Source organism: Panthera onca, chromosome B3 (genome assembly GCF_046562875.1).
Source record: "Panthera onca isolate mPanOnc1 chromosome B3, mPanOnc1 haplotype 2, whole genome shotgun sequence".
Lineage (NCBI taxonomy): Eukaryota > Metazoa > Chordata > Mammalia > Carnivora > Felidae > Panthera > Panthera onca.
The window spans coordinates 30,075,268-30,096,187 of record NC_138344.1 but is presented as its reverse complement, the minus strand read 5'-3'; the positions used below and the strand labels follow the sequence as shown (position 1 = coordinate 30,096,187).

General features: G+C 34.5%; 1 protein-coding gene across 10 annotated transcripts in view; it reads left to right on the top strand.

Moving 5' to 3' along the window:
* Positions 1–20,920, top strand: part of PEAK1 (pseudopodium enriched atypical kinase 1) — a 313,202-nt gene that overhangs the window by 144,293 nt on the left and 147,989 nt on the right. For all 10 annotated transcript variants that reach the window (XR_013556374.2, XM_078448912.2, XM_060617964.3 and 7 more), the window contains one exon: positions 6,986–7,150. The gene's annotated coding sequence lies outside the window, so the exon portion shown is untranslated. The remainder of the gene's footprint in view (positions 1–6,985; positions 7,151–20,920) is intronic.

Sequence of the window (20,920 nt, the reverse complement as noted above, 5' to 3'; positions counted from 1 at the left end):
TCAAGAGTTGGACGCTTGACCTACTGAGCCACCCAGGTGTCCCCTTTGTCCACTAATTTTTAATTGAATGACAAATATTTGCAAATTTTACATGTTGTGTTCATGATTTTGTGGCATTCATTTAAAGAGTATTGGACTCTTTCCTGACAGGCATTATAAATCACATATTAGTTTGATTGTTTTCTAGGCTTTCAAGCTTCTTTCAGGTGGGATTATAGTAGCTTTTATTCTAGAGCTACTGTCCCCCTCCATCTGTGGTGTGGCCTTTCTGGGGTCACAACTGCCTTGTATATTCAATGAGGGAACTTGTTGAAATCTTGACCCTCTTTCAGCTCTGAGAAGGCTTTGTCTTACTACTCCCTGGTAACTTTCTTTCCTTAGAAATTCTTGTTGGCTGGTCTAAAGAAATTTTACCCTTCTCATCCACAGGTTTTTATTTAGCTAAATACTCTAGGGAACTCTCATTTAAATTACTGGAACTCTTTCTTCTCTGGAACTCTGCCCCATAAATTCTAGCCACCTTGGCCTCCTTGTACTTTTTTCTCTATCTCAAGTCACCAAGATTGCCAGGTTCTGTCTGGGTTCCTCCTCCCTGCTGCTCAGGAGTGGTAAATTGCTTCTTGGCTGAGAGCCTTGGGTGATGGTAGGGCTTGCCTTGTTTGCTTCTCTTTTTTCAAGGATAACAATCCTGCACTGCCTGTATCTGAAAATAGTCCTTTCCTATATTTTACCGTGTTCTAGTTGATTGCATTGGGGGATTATTCTAGACTGCTTAATCCCTCATGGTCAGAAATGGAAGTTGAACCATTCTAAAATAAATTTTAATACTTAACACCTTTTAAAACTTCTGAAGTTCTCAAGCAATTATTTTTTTTTACCCAGTGTTTAACCATTGATTTCACTTTTCCTCAGTATTGTTATTAATGATCTTGTATCAACTGTAGGAATGTTTATTTATTTTACAATTCAGAGTCCGTTACAAATTTTAAATCAGAACCTGACCCAAGGAAATGATTTATCATACCTCATAAATTTCACAAATTAGGAAAATGAATTTTTGATTATGTAAAAATTCTCTCAATATTATGGGATGGTCTTTTTATTTTTTATTTTTCTTCATTTTATTTTTTTACTAAAAAAATTTGTTTAATGTTTATTTATTTTTGAGATAGAGCGAGCAAGCACAAGCGGGGGAGGGGCAGAGAGAGAGGGAGACACAGAATCCGAAGCAGGCTCCAGGCCCTGAGCTGTCAGCACAGAGCCTGATGCTGGGCTTGAGCTCATGAACCCTGAGATCATGACCTGAGCCAAAGTCGTATGCTTAACTGACTAAGCCACCCAGGCACCCTTGGGATGGTCATTTTAAATATAAAATTATTATTTAACACTTAAGTAGAAACATGAAAGACTAATGGACTGATGAATAAATCAGTTGATGTAATGTTTTAAAATATAAATTCTATCATTGTAGAGTATAAACATGTTCGGTATACTTTAGTCAGGAACTGTCGAACATTATCTATAAAGAGCCAAATAGTGTATATTTTAGACTTTGTGGGCCACATGGTCCCTGTCACAGCAACTCAACTCTGCCTTTGTAGTATAAAAGCAGCTATAAACAGTATATTAAAAATGAGCTGGCTGTGTTCTGATAAAACTTTATTTCTAGACAACAAAATTTGAATTTCATATAATTTTTACATCTCAAATTTTAGCATCTTTTGACCTTTTTCCCCAACTGCTTAAAAATGTAAAAGCTATTCTTACCTTGTGGGCCTTACATAAGCAAATGGCTGGCTGGTCGCATTTGGCCCAAGGGTCATGGTTTGACAGTCCCTGCTCTAAATGATTAAAAAGCTCCCAAGTAAGTTGTAGGATTCTTAGCAGACTGTAATGTTTTAATTCCAAGTGACATTTTTATTTGAACTGTTGTCTACTATTAAATAGCAAAGTAAACAAGATCACACAATACTGAGCCGATGGTGCTTTGACAGATTTTTGGTGTCACAGGTTATATCAGAGGTTCCTTGGGCATTTTGCATAGTTAGAAAACTAAGTTAAGAATTTAAAATAAACATTATTTTATTGTTGTCATTATATAAGAATTAATAAATAGGTTTAAAATCAGGACAATTTTCACATTTTTAAGGAAGTATACCTGACGTGTGCAATAGGTGAATCTATATGTTAGTTTCAGGTATACAACGTAATGATTCTATATTTGTATATATGGCACAAGGACCACAATAAGTCTAGTTAACATCCATCACCATACATAGTTGCAGAATTTTTTTCTTGTGTTGGGAACTTTTAAGATTTACTGTTAGCAACTTTCAGATATGCAATACAGTATTATTAACTATGATCACCGTGCTGTACATTACATCCCTATTATTTATTTATTTTATAACTGGAAGTTTGTACTTTCTGATCATGTTCTTTGAAGGGTGTAGTAATCAAGAGATTTTTCTCACAAATTCTTAATTGTTTGGATAAATTAGAAACTTTTTTCCATGAACATTATAAGCTTATTTCTGTCTTTTGACATGTATATCCTCTGTCTAGAACATTCTAAATCATTCCATGTTTGGCTCATTTCTTTCAGTTGTAACTTGAACATCATCTACTGAGAAGCCTTCCTTGATGCACTATCTAAAAGTATCTACACCTTCCTAATCTCTCTCTAATACCCAGTTTTATTTTCTTCAGAGCATTTACACCATCTGAAATTAGTTTATTTATTTATTTGTCTCTTTCTGTATTACAATGTAAAATCTGTGAAAGGAGATCTTGCCTCTATTATTACCTCTATCTCTAGAACAGTGCATTTCATTATGTGGTTGGAAAGATGAATAAATGGAAATATCTCTAATGCATGATTTGTAGAAATATTCGGTATGCTAACATGTATTGTGAATTGCTAAAAACGAATATAATAACTTTACCCCAATTTATTTCACTACAGAACTACTTCCTCTTTAAGCATATAGCTGTATTAGCCTTTCACTGAAAACATTTTGGAAATGTAATAGGGTTTATTGATACATTTAACTTTTTCTTTTTAATTTGTAATAATTTGAAATTACACACCAGTTGTAAGAATAATTTTTTCCTGAATCATTTGAGAGTAAGATAAAATTATCACAATCAAGAACTCAATATTGATAGGTTAGTAACATTGAATCCACAACCCCATTCAAGTCATACAGGTTGTTCTGGAATTCAGTGGTGAAAATCCCTAACATTTGCATTTGTATTCTTTTTAATTCCTTGATTCATCTTTAAATTCACATGTGTAGAGGAGATGCCATAGAGCCTAGTGGAAAGTGGTATTTGAGGTGATATTTCTAATCAGATTTGGAGTTTGAGTCCTATTAGACACATTCGGATTTTTGTTGGAATCTTAGAAGGGTCCTTCCTGTCTTAGAAGTAATGACTGTAAGGCCTAAGGGATTTATTCTAGGATGGAGGACAAAGTTGAAGCATACCTTCCCTAAAACCAACCATCCACAAGTTCAAGATGATCAGCCAGTGTTTAAACTTCCTATTAGAAGAAAAATCAATGCACTTCAAAGGAAGGTAACAAAACACAGAGTTTCTATATCATATCATCCATATTGTCCAGTATACAATCAAAAATTATCAATCATGTGGGGCGCCTGGGTGGCTCAGTCGGTTAAGCGTCCGACTTCGGCTCAGGTCATGATCTCACGGTCCGTGAGTTCGAGCCCCGCGTCGGGCTCTGTGCTGACAGCTCAGAGCCTAGAGCCTGCTTCAGATTCTGTGCCTCCCTCTCTCTCTGGCCCTCCCCCGTTCATGCTCTGTCTCTCTCTGTCTCAAAAATAAATAAACGTTAAAAAAATTAAAAAAAAAATTATCAATCATGTGAAGAACTAGGAAAATATTATCCATAGTTTAAAAAAAAAAAAGGAGTCAATCCAGATGTTAGTTAAGTGACAATACCTTTAAATGAGCTATTATAAATATGGTCAAGAACTTAAAGGAAAAGGAGGACATAATGAAGGAAAATACAGACTTTCTCTGCAGACAGAAGTAGAAACTATTTTTTTTTTAAATAAAAAGGGAATTATAGAACTGGAAATACAATACCTGAAATTAAAAATTCACTCGATAGATTTAATGGCAGATAAGAGATGACAGAAGAAAGGGCCTTGATAGATCAGTAGAAATTATCATATTTGAAGAACAAAGAGGAAAAAAGATTAAAACAAAACAAAACAAACAAAAAAACCCAACCAAACAGAACCTTGGTGACCAGTGGGATTATAAGCAGTCAAACTTATGTATATTGAAAACCAACATGGAAAAGAGAGAAGATGGAACAGAAATTTTAAAAAATAGACTGAAAATTTCTCAAATTTAACAGAACACTAATTTGCAGAGCCAAGAAGTTCAGTAAACGTTCCCCCCACCCAAAGTAAATGAAAACTAAATCTAGACACATAATATGGTTACACTCCTGAAAACCAAAGATAAAGAGAAAATCTTGAAAACAAAAGAAATAATAATATTAATGACTGCTGACTTATCAGAATAATGGAAGCCAAAAAAACTATGGAATGGTATCTTGAAAGAGCTGTAAGGAAGAAAGAAAACCTTTCAACGCAGAATGCTATACTTAACATAAATGTTATTCAAAAATGAAGGTGATTCAAAAAAATTAGACGATTCATTGTCAGCAGACTTGCTGTGTAAGAAATAATTAAAGTTTTTAAGCTGAAGTGCAGTGATATCAAATGGAAAGTCTGTTCTACAGGAGAACTGAAGACCGCAAAGAATGATAAATATGAAAAAATATCTTATTTTTTCTTCCATTACTGTTTTTTTTTAATTTTTTTAATGTTTATTTATTTTTGAGACAGAGAGAGACAGAGCATGAACGGGGGAGGGTCAGAGAGAGGGAGACACAGAATCGGAAACAGGCTCCAGGCTCCGAGCTGTCAGCACAGAGCCTGACGCGGGGCTCGAACTCACGGACCGCGAGATCATGACCTGAGCTGAAGTCGGCCGCCCAACCGACTAAGCCACCCAGGCGCCCCTTCCATTACTGTTTTTAAAAGAAAGCTGACTTCTTTTTTTTTTAACTGACTTCTTAAAAGTTAAAACCATTTTATTATGGGTTTATAATATAAGTAGAATAACATGACAACCATTAACAAAAAGGGTTTGTAGTAAATGGAATTATACTACTACAAGTTTCTTATGCTTTGCATGATATTTAGTATTAGCTTTAAACTGTGGAAATTTGAGGGTGCGTATTATAATTCTTAGTGTCACCCTCCCCCAGCACAAAGAATTATAGAGCAATTAAAGTAAAACATTACAAATATTTGATTAACTGAAATTGAGGCAGGAAAAGGTAGGACAGGAACAAAACAAAAAGCAGAAAAGAATAGAAATAGAAATTGGTAGCTTTGAACTCAGTCATTTCAATAATCACATTACATGTTGATAAACTCAACTCTCCAATTAGGAGTTAGAGATTTTCAGACTGGATAAAAATATAAGACCCAACCCTATCCTGTCTACAGATTGCACATATAAACTGTTAAGATTTGATTAAACACTGTTTATGTCTCTTTGTCTCTTACATTGTTGGATAAGTGTTAATGGCTATCTTATGATAGAATACCTACAAGTCCAAGAATAAATGATTAAGAAAAAATAACTAAGGGGGCCGAGAGGACAAGAATTCAGATGGATTATAGAAGGATAGTAGAACACTGCTTTAGGAGAGAGTGAGGAAATTTAGGTGTTCATTTCAGTTTTGCCACTGGCCAAACACCTACCCTTGGAAAATCACTTTTCTATTACGATGTACTTTTCTAGGTTACCAATATTTGTATACCCATGTGTTCAATTTTTTCCCATCTTCAAGTTTCACAGTTAAAATTGGCATAAATTGCATTTTTCTTCTCAAAAGACTCATTTAATAATGGAAAGAAGATGGAGTGATTTTGCCACTGTGTGTGTTATCCTGGGCATCATTATTTCATCTGCATATTGGTTACATATATACATATACATATATATATTCTTGGTAATATTTCTCCTACACACTGCTTAATGTTATTTTGTACCACATGAAGAGGAGATATAAGCACTGTGAGAACATTGGGTGGTCCTTTGATCATGGATAATCCAACTGTGTTGGAGTTTGGTATTGTTTGATATGGTGCACAAATGAAAACTCCTGTTTCAAAATACCTTTCTGTTCTAAGCATTTATTGAAAGGTTCAATTCTGTATTATGTAATCACAATCAGGAATCATTTAAAAGTAATTGCATTTATCTTTCTCTTTCTACTTAACTCTTAGAGTTATTTTCCTTATATTTGGTGTTATATAGAAAACAAATTAGAGGTTGTGCCAGTTTGAAAATACATATAATTGGTGCTCCAGAGTCAGAAATAGATAGGAATTTATTCATTTAATTTTAGGTGATTTCCTGTATGCCAAATTATAAATATATTTCATACTTGAGCCTAAAGTAAACTGCAAAGTAGCTAGAAACATTTTTGCATTTGGAGATACTTACTTTCATATTTTACAAAGGCTGTATCAGAATTAGACATTGATACTTTTAGAATTGGGTTCTTATAAAGATGAAGTTGGGTTTAATATTTCTCATTCAATTAATGCTCTTACATTTGGCTCTTACATAGCTCAGAACAGGTGTTCAAAGACAATCACATGAAATCCTAGTGAGTTTCAAGTACATCGGTGCTAGTTTGAGTCTTATAAATTACTTGGGTCTTAGGTATGACATAGATTGTTATTGAGGGTATAGGATTCTGTCCATGCCTCCACCTAAGTAAGGAAGTTACTTCTTAAATGAATAAGACTAATTATAACCGTTGACTGAGGGTGAAATTAAGAATATCTTAAAGGAAAGAAAAATGTCTAGTATATTTAAAACTAGTTTATTCTCCAATTTAGCTTTACTTTATTTTTCTCTCTTGCAGTAAACATTGCTGTCTTCTGAAAATAAGTTAAGGAATGAGAGGCAAGGAAGAAAGTACATTCATCCTGGAAGGACCCAAAGCACTTTGAAACTGTAAACGAATGTAATGATAGCTGCTAAAACCACCTTTGTCACCGTAATGGATGAAGAACTGCAAATTTAAACGGTAACCAGAATTTTCATATAGTGTTACACTTCCACCAAGAACTTTTATAGAACTTGAAAGGATTTCTTTTTAAATTTAAATATTTACCTTACAAATACCAAAGTATAGATAAAGCTGATAATTTTATGACTTATTTAGCATAGTCAGGTCTTTGTTTTGGCCCTTAATGTTTGGCCTTGATATCGCTCAAAAGAATTGTTTTTTTCCCCCAGGTTATGAACTTCTTAACTTAGAAACAAATAAGCTTATTTGAGTAGAAATATAGCATAGTACTAGTATATTTATAGGTCCATTCTTGACCAAGTACTTTTCCTTTCACAGAAACAGCTCAGGCAACATTAAGTGGTAGCATGCTATCACATATGCAGAGGTTTTGTAGTCTTATTTTCTGAACTTTATTTCATGTTATTTTTTAGTTTCCTTACTTGGTGTCTGATCTCTTGATCTTTTTGCCTTCATATCTGACATCTTCTTTTTATTTAATCATTATTCTCTCCTTTGCCCATCCTTCTCAGGAATTTAGAGTTGTAAAAACAAACAAACAAAAAAAGAAACAAGAATCCAGAGTAGAAAAGAAGGAAAAAAACTGGAAAAAATTATAAATTTATTTCTTCTTGTAAAATTACAAGGACTATTACATTTTAAGTAGAGTGGAAAGCAACTGTAGAAAGACTTAAGGTTCCTTGTCAGTCTTCTTAAATCTCCTTGATCTTCAGCCATAATCGTTTCAGTGCGTTTTGTAAGATTCAAATGTTTGCTAATTTTTAAAAAGCATCCTAGTGAACATTTAGAACTGTAATTCATTGGAAGTGTACTACTTTGATTTTGATGGATAATCATTTGTTTATTTGAGTCACTATATCTTGGTAGTAAATGGGTACAGTTGACTAAAACTAAGTCCCTCTGGTAAAGTGCAGATGTGAAAAATCAATCAATTGCTAGTCCTAATAATTCTAAGGAATACAAGGCCTGTTTCAAGAGAATTATTCAAACTGAGAAATGTAACCCAGGATCAATATATTCTTTCAACTATATACTAACATTTATAAAGTGTTATTTTGGTCAGACATTACTCCAAGAAAGAAGGTTGTTCCTCATGTTTTCTTTGTTTATAATTCTGCTTTACTTCTAAGCTACAACATAACCAGGTGTTATTTTTATTTCTTTTAACAATTTTATTATGAAAATTTCTAAGAATTAAGAAAAATTTGGAATAATTTAACAAGAATGATGTTCTCATTATTCTTTCCTATGCTAACATTAACCTTGATTTAAAAAAATGCCTGAACATCGATTTTTTTAAAAACTTTTCCAATTGCTGGTTTAAACCTCTAGTTAGAACTTTTCTGTGTTCTTGCCACAACCACCCACATAGCAGCATTTAGCTCTTTCTAAATGTCCAGTAAATTCTTTATATTTCTCAACCATTAAAAAATAAAGTTGAAGAAAGCAACTTTTGAAACACAGCAGAAATTAAAGTACTGAGTGTTAACTTATGCAGGTAAGATAATACATAGAAAGTCATCAAATTTCTTTCTCGGTGATGATCTAAGTTTTCTTTCCCCATTTAATTATGTCTGATTCTATAATCTTATATAGCCAACAGTTTTATTAATGAGATTAATACACTAAACATTAAAAAAAAAACAATATTGTCAAAATTTTTACTGGTACCTTTACCACTCCTTATCAAACTCTTAATTCCATTAAATCCTTCTTTCAGTATTTTTGGTAACCAGTAATGGGATCATTGAAATCTATAGATACTAGGTATTTCCAATCATTAATTTCTACTTTTTTCACTACAAGTTTTTCCTTTTTTTTTGGCGGTGGTGGTGGGTTGTAATGTCATCAAGAAGCAAACTGGAATACAACTTGACCTCACTACAAAATAAAAGAACTGCACTGATTCTCCCAAATAGCCCAGTTCAGAAGTCATGTAACTCATATCCATGCAGTATATAGAATTTAAAAAGATCAGCTGTATTTACATATTTAATTTTGCTGGCCGCACTCAAGCTGAGTGCCTCCAAAATCCCAAATCTATGGCATTTGAATAGGGAATGGAATTCGATTTCTAATTGTGTGAATAACTGGATTTCTAATTGTACAAATTTGAAATCCAGATTTCTAATGGTGCAAACTATCATGGCCACGTTGAAGAGGCTAAAATTTAAAAGACATTCCAGCTAGGTTAAAAGTAGAATCAAACACCCAGTTTTATCTAAATTCATTTTATGAGCTTAAAATTATGGTTCTTAGGGTAGGGGATATGTTCTTGCAGATAGCAAGACTACTCTAAACAATATATCCATCTAGAATCTTAAATTTATAAAGCTTGGTAGACCTTTAGAACATCCTCTACAGCACCTTTGTTTGCAAAACTGTCCTTATGGAGGGAGGCCTATGTACAATTTCCCCAGACAAAAAGGAATTAAAAATAACAGTGGGGCACCTGGGAGGCTCAGTTGGTTGAGCATCTGACTCTTTTTTTGTTTTTTTAATTTTTTTTTTTAATGTTTATTTATTATTGAGAGAGAGAGAGACAGAGCATGAGCATGGGAGGGGCAGAGAGAGGAGGAGACACAGAATCTGAAGGAGTCTCCAGGCTTTGAGCTGTAAGGACAGAGCCTGACATGGGGCTCGAACTCACAAACCCAGCGAGATCATGACCTGAGCCAAAGTCAGATGTTTAACCGACTGAGCCACCCAGGCGCCCCGAGCATCTGACTCTTGATTTCAGCTCAGGTCATGATCTCGTGGTTTGTGAGATCCAGCCCCATGTTGGACTCTGCGCTGACAGCACTGAGCCTGCTTAGGATTCTCTCTACCCCTCTCTCTGCTTCTTCCCTACTCATGTGTGTGCACACACTCTCTCTGTCTCTCTGTCTCTCTCAAAATAAATAATAAAATAAAACTTAAAAAAATAACAGTAATTAATGTGTATTGAGTGATCATCATATGCCAAGCATTGGGATTATTGATTATTATGCATTCTCAAGTTTCACAACTGTATTTGATATGGGTCTTATTATTAGATAGTTCCATTTTACATCTGAGGAAACACGTTCTCGGAGAAGTTAAGTAAATTGCCCCACATCAAGTTTACTAGTTAGTGGTAGAACCGGTTCTGTCTGACTTCACAGCTGGAGCTCTTCATCAGAGATGTGTTTTGGTTTACAAATATTCACTACCACGTGTTGCGGTTGCTTCTTTGTGCAGCGGTAGATAACAAGTTCTTATTAGCAGCATCCTCATCTCAGCTCTCTTAAGGCACATATGATGTTTCTTTTGCAGCACCAATTTTATTTTGTCAGGAATTTATCATTATTTTGATTATATTTTAAAAGTGTTAGTTATTATGTAATAAAAACGATAATCCATTCCTAAATGAAGGCTAAGTTACTTCAAGATGATCTCAGTAGACCCACATTTTATTTGAGATCGAGACTTAGAGGACAGAGAAATATAGTAGATATGAGTGGGGGAAAATGCAAAACTGACCTCCCTGGTCAGCTATTCTCCCTTGAAGTCTTCTTTGCCTTTTTCTTTTCTCTTTATCACCAGAAGTTCTTCATTGGTTTTCAGTCTCAGAAACTGATACTATCACTAAAGACTAAAATAGTAATGAATCCAGAGACCAATTTATCTTAATGCCATAAGTTTTCTGTTAAATTTGTATATAGTCCCTTCATATAGATTCTTATTCTAAGTGTAGATTCTTATTCTAAGTGTAGAAAACTAAGTATGGTAACCTATGATCAGGGTTTAAGACGAGTAAGCCTATCACCAAGACTCAGCATATTAAATATAACCAGTTTTGGGGCGCCTGGGTGGCTCAGTTGGTTAAGCGTCCGACTTCGGCTCAGGTCACGATCTCGCGGTCCGTGAGTTCGAGCCCCGCGTCGGGCTCTGGGCTGATGGCTCAGAGTCTGGAGCCTGCTTCCGATTCTGTGTCTCCCTCTCTCTCTGCCCCTCCCCCGTTCATGCTATGTCTCTCTCTGTCTCAAAAATAAATAAAATGTTATTAAAAAAAAAAAAAATATATATATATATATATATATATATATATATATATATATATATATAACCAGTTTTCCCCAAATGAATGTATAGGTTTAACTCAGTTCCTCAAATCCCAGCAAGATTTTTCATGTATGGTTTGCCATTTTCTACCAAGTTCTTTCTCTCCTCCCCATTATCACTGTCCCTCTGTCCCCCTCCACCATAAGAATTATAGCCAGTCCCCATTTGAGGACGGTTGAGGAAATGTTTCAGCAATTGCATGATACGCAAACATATATAATCAAATGTTTTACTCATTTATAGCCATTTTTCAGTCCAAGGTTTAGTGAATCTTAATTTTCTGAGATTTTGCTTAAGTAAGAAGAGTGTTTCACATCCCCGGAAAAGGAAGCTGTGTGTTAGGAGGAAAAGCAAAAATAAAACAAGAAAAGTTGTTACATTCTGGCTTTCTAAACTGAGGCTGTAAAATTCAAAATGATCCTGTGGAGTGAGAGATCTTCTGGGTTACACCCCTACCTTCTTGTGGGACTATCAACATACCTGACTAATGGAGTGAACTTCATGCCGTTTTGTATTACTGATTCATTCATTCATCACACATTTACTTCATGCCATTTCGTATTACTAGCTCATTCATTAATCAGATATTTACTTGGGAAAAATAATATTTGCAATAGGTATAAATTTTTAAAACTATTTTGTGCTAACATAGTATCAAGTGGTTTGTATATATAGCCTCTCTTGGCTGTAAGCATGTCACTGTGGAAGATACAAGGGATACATAAAGAAGGGTATATAGTATAAGTCCTGTCCTCAGAGGCTCACTATCTAGCAGGGCAGGCAAACATATAAAGAGATGTAGCAGTGTATCAAGTGGTTAATGGAAATATGACTTGAGAATTGTGACAGTGCTTTTACCTACCTGGGAAGAGTGAGGGAAGGTTTCCCAAAGCACAGAAGTATCTTTCGTAATTGTTACTGGATAAATAGGACTTTACTGCCAGGGAACAAGCTAGAGAAAAAGAATTATAAGCAAAGGGAATAACATGTGCCAAGATATACTTACCTTTTCTAGGGGGGGAAAGTCACAGACTTTTAAAGTTGAAGAGGTGATCTGAGATATTTTATTTCAATGTCCTTGCTTAACATAAAAGGAAATGGAAGCCCTTGGAAACAAATGTACTTGCCCCAAAATTACTCAGAAATTACAGTATCACTTCAAGTATTCTCTCAAACTGTATACTAAAATATATAAAATGTTATTTTGGTCAGATGTTACTCCAAGAAAGAAGGTTCTTCCTCATGTTTTCTTTGTTTATAATTCTGCTTTACTTCCAAGCTACAACATAACCAGGTGTTATTTCTTTTAACAATTTTTTTATTATGAAAATTTCCAAGAATTAAAAATTTAGAATCATCTAACAAGCACCTGTTCTCTCACCGCCAAGAATTAAATGAATGCTAACATTCTGTCATTCTTGCTAAAGAAATAAAACAATTTAGGAACACTTGAGACCCTCTTTATATCACTCTCCAATCTCATTCCTATCCTCCTTCTTCCAGAGAAAATGTTCTACGAGGTTCGTGAAATATATTCTTATGTGTGTATTCACAAACAATATGCAGTGTAAATGATGACATTTTGTATTTGCACTTTTGCATCTTTCATTGATACAGTTTTGCATCTTTCATTGATGCGTGATGTTTATTGTATTTTTTCACATAAGTTCAAATTAAAATAGAACACAGTGGAGTAGATAGTATACTCTAGGCAGTTGTGGAGATTTGTGGTTGTGGCTTTGTTCTCTTCTTGCTACCCAAAATGCTGCTGTCATCTTAGTAAATCTTCATTATGTTTTGGAAGAATGTAATTCCATCATTATGTAGCTTTTCATATATATATATATATATATATATATATATATATATATATATATATACATATACATATATATATGTGTATATATATATATGCATGTGTGTGTATATATGTGTGTGTGTGTGTATACACACACACACACACCCATACATATTTTTAAAAATACATATTTTTTAAAATTTTATTTTATTTTTTTCTGAGAGAGAGTGCACACGCACATGAGTGAGGGGACACAGAAAGAGAGAGAGATCGAGAATCCCAAGCAGGCTCCACGCTGTCAGTGCAGAGTCCGATGTGGGACTCAAACCCATGAACTGCAAGATCATGACCTGAGCCAAAGTCGGATGCTTAACCAACTGACCACCCAGGTGCCCCTTAAGATTTTATTTTTAAGTAATGTCTAACCCAATGTGGGGCTTGAACCTACAACCCCGAGATCAAGAGTCGCATGCTCTACCGACGGAACCAGCCAGGTGCACCTTTTCAAATATATCTTTAAAGATGTGTTGGGAAAACAGTTATTCTTGTGGACTTACGTCTTCTGTAACATTAGATTTTTACAATTTTTTACTACTAAAATTAGAAATATTCTCTAATATAGTCAAATGAGCAAGAAATGACTGTATCATGTGGTAGCAATTCTCCCTCTAGACATGTATTATTGGCAAGAAGATAATGATGCTAGTAAGCCAGTGGTGCTGTGTGGGAAGAGGTGGCCTCTGAAAACACTGTGACAAGATGACCCAGGAAGAGGATGTTTATCTGAACTTTGAGAAGAGTTTAGAAGTCCTTTCACCAAAGGCCTGGCCGTGGGCATGGAATGATGGAGGGAGAGAGAGGAATCTGCAGGAATTGTGAAGATTACTGTAGGTGTTGAGAACATATTTTTGTCCTTGGATTCATTGTGCCAGCTGTAATTAGCAGTAAATATTTTAAGTTAATGACACTCAGCTGGAACACCACGAAACATAGGAGGCAATTGAAGAGCATAATAGACGCAGAGAACCCCCATGTTTCTGTTACTAGAAGGAAAAGTCACCTACCATGCTCTTATAATAGTGAAAAACTGGAAATCTGTAAGCATGCTTCTAACAGACAAGCTAGTTATTTTCAATCCTTCTGATAACTTTAATTCTGAAGTTGTTGTCCCCATGTAGTAGCAACTGAATAATGGAGGAGAGAAAATGGTATTATCATTCTGACTTATATATTTTAAAGATTAACCGTTTTGGTGCACAGTCACAGGAAAGCTTATCTAAAATTGCCAAATTGTAAAAATGGAAGGAAACTATTGATCCCTAAGAAATCATTCTTCTTGGAATCAGGCCCAGCTTTTGTGTCCTTCTGATGGTTTGGCGTATAGAAAGGGAGGAAAACATAGAACATTCTGGTACTGTAGTATCTGATGGTATATAATGGGCCATTGTATAACTGGCAGGTAAGTTTCATATGAGGAAAGTTTAAAAGGAAACAAGACAAAGATGCTTTGCTTAGATGCAAAATGGGAGAAATACAGTCAGTATCTTCATTTCCAGATAGATTTCTTAAATAGCATTACTTTTCTACCCACTGCCCATCCATCAAGAATGGAAAATCGCTAGGACTCTTGGATTCTTATGTACACCATCCCCAAATCATCAGGCATGTGTCCGAGGTTAAAAAAAAAAAAAAAATGGAAAATGGCATTGTTGGCAACTATGTGAGGACATTGGAACCTTCACACATTGCAGGTGGGAATGTGAAATGTTTCGGCTGCTGTGAAAGTTAGGTGGTCCCTCAAAAAGTTAAGCCTGGAATTATCAGATAACCCAGCAATCTCACTTCTAGGTGTATACTCAAAATAATTGAAAACAGGGTTTCAACAATGTGTATACAAATGTTCATAGCAATACTACCCACAGTAGCCAAAAGGCAGAAAAAATTTAAATATCCATCAAGAGAAAATATGGACAAAACTTTGGGCCTATAAATTAAAAAGCTTAAATGGAAAAAGTTTTTGAAAGACCCAAACTACCAAAGGTCTTGAGAAAAGACAGGTGACTTGGATAGTCCTGTATAATTAAAGACATTGAATTTGAGGTTTAAAACTTTCCACTCAGTGCAAAGAAAACTGTAAGCCCAGATGCCTTTACTGGCAAATCCTACCAAACATTTAAGGAAGAAATAATATCAATTCTACACAAATGGCAAGGAAATAAAAAAGTAAAATAGACTTCTTTACTAAGTCAGTGTTGTCATGATATCAAAACAACCTAAAGAAACTACAAAATTGGAAACTATAGACACAGGCTCAAATATCCTTAACAAAATATTAGCAAATAAAAAATAGCAAAATGTAGAAGTCATAAATTATGATTAAGTAGGCCTTATTTCAGGAATAGATGGTTTTAATCTTCAAAAACAAATCAGTGCAATTCACATATCAACAAAAAGGAAAAAAAATACATGATTATCTCAGTAGTTAGATATTGCATCAATTCATGATAGAGAACTCTCAACAAACTAGAAATAGAAGGAATTTCTTCAACCTGGTAAAGGGAAAACATAAATATCCTATAGCTAATATCATACTTAATGATGGAAAATGGAATGTTTTCCTCCTAATATGGAAACAAGGCAAGAATGTCAACATTGTACTAGAGGTCATAGCCAGTTCTATAAGGGAAGAAAAAGAAAATGAAGACAGATTGAACAGGAAGAAATAAATATATTTGCAAATAAAATAATGAAATAATTTTCTATGTAGAAAATCCTGAAGAATCTACCCCCAAAAATCTGTTTTTACTATTAATAAGTAAATTTACCAAAGTCATGGGATACAAAGTCATTATATAAAAATAAATCAGGGGCTCCTGGGTGGCTCAGTTGGTTAAGTGTCTGATTTCAGCTCAGGTCATGATCTCACAGCTTATGAGTTTGAACCCCACGTTGGGCTCTGGTGTTGACAGCTCAGAGCCTGAAGCCTGCTACAAATTCTGTTTCTGCCTCTCTCTCTGCCCCTCCCTTGCTCATGCTGTGTGTGTGTGTATGTGTGTGTGTGTGTGTGTGTGTGTGTGTGTGTGTGTGTGTGTCTCGAAAATAAACATTAAAAGAAAAAGATTTAAAAATAAATCATATTTCTATATACTAGTAATTAACAATTGGAAGTTTAAATTTTAGAAAACACCATTTATAATGGTACTATAAAATATGAAATATGTATAAATCAAATGAAAAATATTCAGTGTCTGTGTGCTGAAAACCTACAAAGCCCTGATTAAAGAAATCAAAGAAGATTTTATTTATGGAGAGGGATACTGTGCTCAACTATTGAAAGAGTCAATATTGTTGAGATGTTGATTCTCCCAAATTGTTCTATAAAATTGAATGAAAACCCTATCAAAATCCCAGCAGGAAACATTTTATAGCAATAGACAAGCTGATTCTAAAATTTATTCAGACAGGCAAAGGAACAAGAAAAGCCCAAACAGTTTTGAGTAGAAACAGAATTGAAGGACTCAGACTACTTGATATCAAGATTTAGTGTAAAACTAAGGTAATCAAACAGTATATTATTATATGATTATTAAAAGAATAAACACATAGATCCATGGGAAAGAATAAGCAGTTCAGAAATAGATCTATACATATGTGGTGGATTTTTCGACAAAGGTGTGGAAACAATCCAGGAAGAAAGATTAATCTTTTCAATAAATAGTACTGAACACTTAAAAACAAAACCAAAAATAAAAGGGTATTGGCTCTTGCCTTGATGTGGGCCTCAGAGGTAAATTAAAGAGAGGAGATGGTAAGAAATTCACCTTATAGATGTAGAGAAAGTAAGAAGACTGCCCCAAGAATGGAAATATCAAAATGGTAGAGGGAATTATTGGAAAACAGCTTTATCATTTGAGAAGCATTATGTGTTATAGGAAATGTATATACATTATGAATAAATAAAGCTTCATTTAACTATGTTAGACTTGAGGGGCGTTATGTAGGTCCCTTGAGGGAATCATGTAAAAACAATAACAAAACATTGATAAGTGTTATCACACTGGTTGGTGTCCAGAGAAGGAGAGTAGTTAATATCTACTTACATTCATCCTGAATAGGCTTCCTTTGCTAGCCCACTGAGCTCTGAGTCCACTGAGGGATGTTAATTGATTCACTGTCCGTTTGAGGACTTTGAGAAATTGCTGTTAATCTGATAGTCAGATAAAATCCAATATGGGATGTCTTCCATCTGCTGCCATTTGAATCTGTGATAATTACCTAAAGCTCAAAGAATAGACAGAGTGAAGGAACCTGATGTGGTTCCCTTTTATCTTTCCTCTTAGCTGTCATTTGATCTGCATTAAAGTGGGTAGTCTTTCTCTTGCCTCTGGTTGCTGGCCATTTTGTACAATCTCTATCACATAAAGAAAGCAGCAGAGGAATTTTTCCAAAATCTGTCAAAACTCTGTAGGAATGAAAGATCACTTCCCCATAAAAGAGTTTCCATGATACTCCACACATGGAGAAGAGGAGTTGGAGTTGCATGTGATCATTTTGGCCAACCATCTGTGGGCTTCTAACACACATTCTCATCTCTTATGAAGGATTTTTCATTGCAACTTGTACTCACTCTTTCCTTAAAATAAGTACTACTATTATTCTCCCTCAGTCTTCTATCACATAGCAAGAGCATTGGTGGAAATTGCTTTTCCATAAAAAGAACTGTGCCACCTACTCTTCAAATGCCACTGATTAAGAAGATCATTGATCTCCCCCCCACCCCCAACCCCTGGGGAATAAATTAGGCTTTCCCCTGAGAGTAGAAAAAATAATGGGATGTAAAGAATTAGGATGGCTGTGTGTTATGAGGAAAATGTTTAGGCAGTTGCCATGGAAATAGTATGTAGACATTCAAACCAGGAGCTTTTGATATCTCTGTTTTTGCCAAATATAAATCAGATATGAGTAACATTCATTCCCATTCTTGGCTCAGATTTAGTCTGACATGTGTAGTTATGTAAAATATGCTCCTAATATAGCATATTTGGTTAATATTTGCAGGAAACGGGCAATACCAGGGGCTGCCATGTTTTAAGATCATATTTGGGGCATAGAGGAGGTGATTCTCAGCAAATGATTCCTAAAAATAAATAGCACTATCAGAGTGCCCACAGCTGGGTTTCCCTATGACATTCACAATTAACAGAACTAATTAATTTTTTCTTAGTGAAACATGCACAATGTTGGACTTAATTTGTATTAGTTAATTGCTTGTGAATGATGTCAGATTCTGAAAATGCATACTTTAAGACTTTATTCTTAATGTATTTCACAGGTGGAGTAAAACCCAACAGGCATTATTTCTGAGTTACTGTTACACTTTTCCGTCAGAAGACATCAGTTAGCCTTTGATTTCATGCTTTCTAAGTGAGGCATGATAGAAATCTAGAGAGGGTATATAGGAATTTTGGAAATACGGAGAATTTGACAAAATTTTCCACAGCTTGAACTTTTTTTACTAATTCCAGAGATAATACAGACAATGCAAAGACTCCCTGCAGCCACTGCCTTTTAATGGGAACACAAGCCAAAACAATAGGAAAATCTAAAAATTATTAGAATATATACTCTATTCATGGAAAATATTATGTTACCTACTAATTCCAGTACCTCATCCTTGTATGCCAACTTTGTTAGCCATTTCATAGCTCATAAGTTTATCTTTACCCTGTGTATTTTCTCCTGTCTCAGATTTCCTCTGAGACTTATTATGTACTTTGTAAGTAGATACCCTAGAGGCTTGCTTTCTTATTAAAGCAGTAATAGAGTATATGGTCCAATACATATAACAAGTAATTTAATGAGACCAAATAGTTACACAGATGGAACAGTGGGAAAGTACTAATCAGAGTTTTTCAGAGGAAGTGATTTTCAGTCAAAATTTAAAGATAAAAAACCTTCCTCGGGTGCCTGTGTGGCTCAGTCAGTTAAGTGTCCGACTTTGGCTCAGGTCATGATCTTGCAGTTTGTGAGCTCCACGTCAGGCTCAAAGCCCTCAGTGCAGAGCCCGCTTCAGATCCTCTCTTACCCCCTGTCTCTCCTCCTCCCCTGCTTGTGCTCACACTATCTCTCAAAAATAAGTAAACATTAAAAAAAAACATTTCTGAGGTCATTTATACAATTTATTTCAGAGGTTTTAAAATTAAAAGTATCTGTGCTATTTAGGACATAAAGATGTTTGCAACGATTATGTTAGGAGGGTGTCTTCACTAAAGCATGTCTATATTGGATGAAATCTGGAAATAACTTAAACATCAAAATATAAAGGAATGGGTAAATAATAGGATAAATCTAGAAAATGAAAATATACTGCCATTTAAAGTAAGGTTATGGAAGAATACATATTGATATGGAAAACTATTCATGATACATTGTTCAGTGGGAAAATCAGAATTTTGTTTGGAATTCTATCACATCTGTGGATCATTTTGGAGAAAATTGACATCTTTACTATGTTGGATCTTATACTCAATGAACACAGTATGGCTCTCCACTTATTTAGATCTTTGATTTCTCACATTAGCATTTTATGGTTCTTAGCATACAGTTGCTGTATCTGTTTTCTTAGACTTGTACACTTAGGATTTCATTTTTATTCCTTTTTTTTTTTGCAGATGTTAAAGGCATTTTTAAATATTGGTTTCCATTTGTGTATTGCTTGTATAGAGAAGTGCAGTTAATTTTTGTGTGTTGACCTTGTATCCTGCAACCTTACCATACTCATTTATTAATTCAAAGAGGTTTTTTATAGGTTCTTAGGTATTTTCTATGTACACAACTTCATGTCAACTGCAGATTGGCACAATTTTATTTCTTCCTAATCTGTATGCTTTTTAATTTCTTTCTTTTGCCTTTAGCAGACTGAATACAACATAGCACTTCCAGGATATTGTGGAATATGAATGGTGAGAGTGGGCATCTGTCTTATTCCCTATTTGGGTGGAAAAGCTGATTTTTTACTATAAGTATGATGTTAGCTGTAGGTTTCTGTAGATGACTTTTAATCATGTTAAAGAAGTTCTATTCCTAGTTGGCCGAGAGTTTTCATTATAATAGGTATTGGATTTTATCAAATTTTCTTCCTCGGTCTGTTAATATGGTGGGTTACATTGATTAATTTTTTAATATTGAACTTACATTCCTAGGGTGAACCCCACTTGTTTAGGGTGCACTATTCTTTTTATATATTACTGGATTTGATTTGCTGACATTTTTCTGAGAGTTTTTATATTTATGTTCATTAGGCATACTGGTCTAGTTTTGATTAATTGATTTTGGGAATTGTGTGCTGTTTTGCCTGGTTTTGGCATCAGAATAAAGCAGATATCGTAAAATCAATTGGAAGTATTCCCTTCTTTTCTACTTTCTAGAATATATTGTCCAGAACTGGTATTATTTCTTCTTTAAATGTTTGGTAGAAATCAAGAGTAAAACCAACTGCTACTGGAGTTGTTTTGTTTTGTTTTGTTGTAAAAGGCTTTTTACCTACAAGTTCAGTGTCTTATAGTTGCAGGGCTCTTTAGTGTATCTGTTTTTATCTCAGGTGAGTTTTCGTGGCTTGTGATTTTCAAGGGATCTATTTTATCTAAGTTGTCAAATTTAAATGTGTAGAATTGTTCATACTGTTTTAATATCTTCCAGGTCTGTAGTGATATCTTTCATTCCTCATACTGGTAATTTGTGTCTTCTCTTTGTCAGTCTCACTAGAAATTTATAAAATCATTAATATTTTCAAAGAATCAGCTTTAGGTTTTATTGTTTTCCTCTTTTCTATTTCAGATGTTCCTGCCTTTAGCTTTTATTATTTTTTTTACTTCTGCATGCTTTAG